Here is a 5000-nt window from a genome sequence, read left to right as displayed (position 1 = left end):
GACCGGACATTTTTTTTAGCGCAAAATGCTCGGGGCCTTGAGAAACAGCTTATGACCTTTTTGATATTAAAAACTGTATCCCGCTGTGGATGAGTTTTTCGAACTCACAAAAGAGTCTAATCAAATTGTCAATCGCAAAAACGTAATCCAAGGATAAGGAATGAATTTTGTCAATGTTTGATCTTGGTTTCTGTTTAATACTCTTAGAAAGAATATATACAGTAGAAACCAAATTCCTGACGAAATGTTGCGTTTCAATACATAAACAGTTTAAGCTATTTAACTAGTAATTTGCGTAAGACGATATAATTTGGTAGGATTGTAAACGCGGGTTAAAAATTCATAATCTCCATGTATCGCTGACGGAAATTGTTACAACACTTATTTTAAATACAGCCACTTTTTTTGGCTTGAATATTTGTTTGGTAAACAAGGTTTTGTTAACTTAAGCGAAACTTGCTGTACGTCGGGGCACAAAAGTTTCAAGGATAACCTCTTATCCGACAACAAAGAATGCATGTCAAGCAAAAAATTAAGTTAAGTTGTTTTTCTTTTTAGGCAAACATTTTTGACAAGTTTCGCGCGTTTGTTTTAATGGTCCAATTAAAAATTAGTGTTCCAAAGTTAACAATTATTTTTTGGTTTGTTATACCATTACCGCTAGCTGGAAACGAGATACGTGAACAGAATAACGGGTGAAGTCGCTCTTGCTAAGTTTGTTGGGCGCGATGCTCGAGAACAATAGCCCCTCGAGATCATAAAAGTAATGCTCAAATTGGTCTTCACTCTCAGGCATAACGAGGTCAAAAGGGCTGTAAGAAATCCCAGGGTTTTTCATTAAAGATGCACAAGCCCTTTGTGTCTTATTTTCGGTTAAGCATGGTGACATGAAAGGATGCATGATATCGTTAAAGTTGAAAAAACTGACCAGTTTTTTCAAGTTTGGAGATGGTGTCCGCAGAAAGTCGCCAAAACAATAAACGTATTTCCATATCTTGTCAGTGGGTTCTCATGCAGCAATGCTATTCGTGTGAGCTAAAGTACTACTTTAGATTTTTACCCAGTTTTGAGCTAAAAACAGCAAATTTAGCATGACACGCGACAGCTCCCCTTAAAAGTACTTCAACGGTTGTACTCAACACAATCATCAATAGGCAAAACCGTTTTGAAATCGATGCAGTTAACCCTTAGACTCCCAGGTTTTGTAAATTCTCTTCACAGTTTCAATGAAATGTCATTCAGACTTGAGGTAATGAGAACGAAGATTATTCTCAGCTAAGGTGTGACCTTGATATAACACCAAATCCTCATGAGAAGGCAACAAAGAAACCCATGGTACTAGTGAGGGAACATGATAAACGTTTGGATGGTGGGAATGAAAAAGGTTTAGAGGACGATCAATCTTTCTGTTACGTGAAATGTTTGGCCGGAAAGGTTTCCAAAGTAATTTTTCTAGCCAATATCATAAAACATAAAAAAGCAGAAAACAAGATCAACTTATCATCGCGCAAAAGGAAAGGACATTCAGCCGGCAGAAAGCGCACGAAAACTTGTGCAAAATTCGATTAACTTTACATTCACCTCTGGTTGCAAGAGAGTGTGATGCAAGAGTTTTAAGCGAATCAGCACAGCACCAAAGTTCCTTGCAGATTCTACTGAAAGCGAAATAGAGGAAATAGGCAAGGTGGATTCCAAGCTTCTTCGACCCAAGTAATGTGCAATTAGTATGTGTAATCAAATGGCGACGAGTGAAATTAGGAAATAATATCACGCGCGTTTTGCCAAAATTCTGATAATTTCCCGAGCCTTAAGGGACGTCGTGGGTGACGAATTACGCTCACAAGCGCAATTGTAAAATCGCTCGAGTACTTTATCCAACTGCTCGGGAAGAATCACCTCCAGGTTTTTCTCAAGGCTATTTTCGTCACATTTTTCGTTATTTTCGTTAATTGTGCTCTTTCACGTATTTAAATTTTCTGCCGCTTCTTTTAATTTCGTAACTTCTTCAATGATGGTCACTGTCTTAAATCTAGACGCCATCTTGGCTCTGATCGAGATACAAGAGATGTTACCATGGCAATTTTGTAATTTCACATGTGAAATTATAAATTAACGCTGAAATTTCGCGCCTAAATCAAGGAGTAATTTGTCACCCATGATATTAAGTAAAAAATACCCGTTAACCATCCCTTTCCGTCCGACAAATCAGTCAATCAGTCCAGTAACCTCGTACCCAGATCTCCTACGGACAGAGTGAGATCTGGGTACGAGATTATCAGTTCAGTTTTTCATGGCTGGAACGGTAAACGTTCGAAGGTCATGTGACATGTGAAAGGGACTCTGTGTCTTATTGTTTACTCTAAATGGGCCGCATTGTCCCATTCTTTGATTGCACTCACTTGTAAGACGGCCATATGCATCCGGCCATGTTGGTGCAAAAACAATACAAAAGTGTAGCTCAAGGTTTACATAATAGTAGAGTCAAATAGAACAAATTAGTATTCTCAGTATTGGACTGGAACTAACTTGCAATGAGGGCTAAAATCTGGGCGAATATATTGAACAGTATTTGTATTTGAAAAGATTCCCCGCATTAGCCTCCATTGCAAGCCACAATACTAGACATATTTAGTTGGAACACTTAGCGAATAGTCACAATCATCGTGTTACAAGATCGTAGCTTATACCACATCCCCCTTCCCCCATTCAGGAAGGGGGAAACGGCGATGGGTGTTCCAACAAATGTGACGAGTATTGTAGCATACCAAAAATATTAAGATGCTGGTTAACTTTTGACAAGGAGTTGAGATTTCGGTTGATTCTACATGGGCATAAACGTAACGTAAGAACCGTGCGTGTCTGGTCTTCTCGAGACAGAGGTGAGAGATGATTTCTTGCAGACTGGAACGCCTAAATTGCTCTGTTGTAAACATGGCGGTCGTCTCTCTGGCCTTTCTGTGGGCGAATTCCAGGACCTACCAATACAATTTGAGCAAGTTTTGAAAGCTAAAAACTTCAATCGATGCTGTATTTTGCCGGTAGGACTGGGTGGCTCCACACTCATAAGAAAATCTATGAAATGAGAATCGGGGGTCTTCCCTTGTCATGGAACGGCCGAATTACCCAGAATTCCTTTTGGGCATGAAGGAGGCAAGCGGAGACTGGTCCTCATCAAATGAGGAAAAAGTAGCGAGAAGATTTCTAGGCGGATACTAAGGAGTAGCCAAGGTGCGTGCTGTTAACGTAGACTTTTTATCATAGGAAATTCGGCCTGGCCTTTAGTACTTTCTTGTCAAAGAAACGGTATAATGTAAATAAGAGAGTAATGAGATTTATATTTGCGACTACCTGTCCTCTTACGTACCACTTAAGTCAAACTCTACATCTCTATGCAATAAGCGCATTCAAAATTTCCTCATATTATCGTATAAAAGTAGTTGAAGAAAGAAAAGGCTTGTCCTGCATATATGAAAAATAAGTTTTCTCTCCCGCTCTCTTCTTATGCATGATCTTCGTGGAAATTACATTCTGTCCCTCCATAAACCTAGAACAACCAGTTATGGTCTTAGTTCTTTTTCTTACGTATTAACTAAGTACGTTGCGAAATGCGCTACCTGATTTTTCCCGTACCACTGAGTTTACTGGTTTTAAACTAATCCAGGGCCGGATTTTGTACAGCGGCTTTTCGTTTTGATTAATATGTCTTTAAATATTATTTAATATTTAGGTATGTGTCTGTATATATTATGTATGTTAGCTGTAATGTCTCGAAGATATTATTCTGAAATTCGAGATAAAATACAGTTTTATGCATGCATGTATGTTACCTTCACCAGGGCGCATGCGTGCACTTTGTAATCTGCGACTCCAGTGCTTACCATATGACAGATAAAATGTCTTTTCTTTTGAATATATAAGCCATCGAAATCTTACGTTAAATTGTAATGACAAGGGCGGTTTGGAGCTGTGAGTAGGCGTGGGATTTGTCTCATATGGTTTAGGGGCCGACATATCCCTCCCTCAATGCCGTACCGGGAGGCGAGGTCGGTAGCAGAAAGCAGCGAAGGGCCAACTGCGTCCAAAAGCGATCGCACGGGCCGAAATCCCGGGATGACTCGTTTGGTACGACGCTCCAGCGCCACGTCTGGAGGTACTGCATATTTTTCTCGTCTCGTCTTCAAACATTCCGTCAGCGCATGCGTGCGTAAATGTTCAGCCTCTCCGATACTTACAATACTAGACATATTTAGTTGGAACACTTAACGAATGGTCAGAATTATCGTGTTACAAGATCGTAGCCTATACCACATCCCCCTTCCCCGAATTCAATGTTGTGTGAGAATTTTTCGGGCGACTACTAGTAGTTGTGGAAATCAACATTGGAGGAAGAGGGAAACGGGGATGGGTGTTCCAACAAATGTGACGAGTATTGTAGTTCCAGTCCAATATTCAGAATACGAATATGGTTTATTCCCATAAGACTTTTCACCAACGTGGCTGGCCGTGACGTTACGTGCAATCAAAGAATACTCTAAAAGTATACTACATATCTACATTATGGAACAATGCCCACGGAGAGTCAAGAACAGTGAACTTTGTCAATTTTAAAATAGACAATATTCAAGATTTAGTGACAACCAAACGTTTCGCGGCATGATTGACACACACAATATAACTGCCCAGATACATTCTATCCAGCTAACTTACAAACAACACTCCTTATTAGATAAATATGACAGGCCTAAGCTTACAGCCCTACGATACTTTTCCCCTTTTTCCTAGAGTAAATGGAAATCTGTACGGGTTTGACTAGTTAAGGACGGTGCCTACTAATTAAATATTTTTGCCCCGGGTGTGATTATGCAGGAAATGTAGATTTTAACAAGTGTTATTGAAATCCAAAAAGAAAATTGGGGGTAACCACGCATTTTTCAAAGATAAGTCATGAATAATATTTGTAAAAAGCTTTAACTACAAAGCAACGTATGGCGTTCTTTCTC

The sequence above is a fragment of the Montipora foliosa genome, chromosome 11 (assembly GCF_036669935.1).
Source record: "Montipora foliosa isolate CH-2021 chromosome 11, ASM3666993v2, whole genome shotgun sequence".
In the NCBI taxonomy this organism is placed as follows: Eukaryota; Metazoa; Cnidaria; class Anthozoa; order Scleractinia; family Acroporidae; genus Montipora; species Montipora foliosa.
This window is presented reverse-complemented; position numbering follows the sequence as displayed.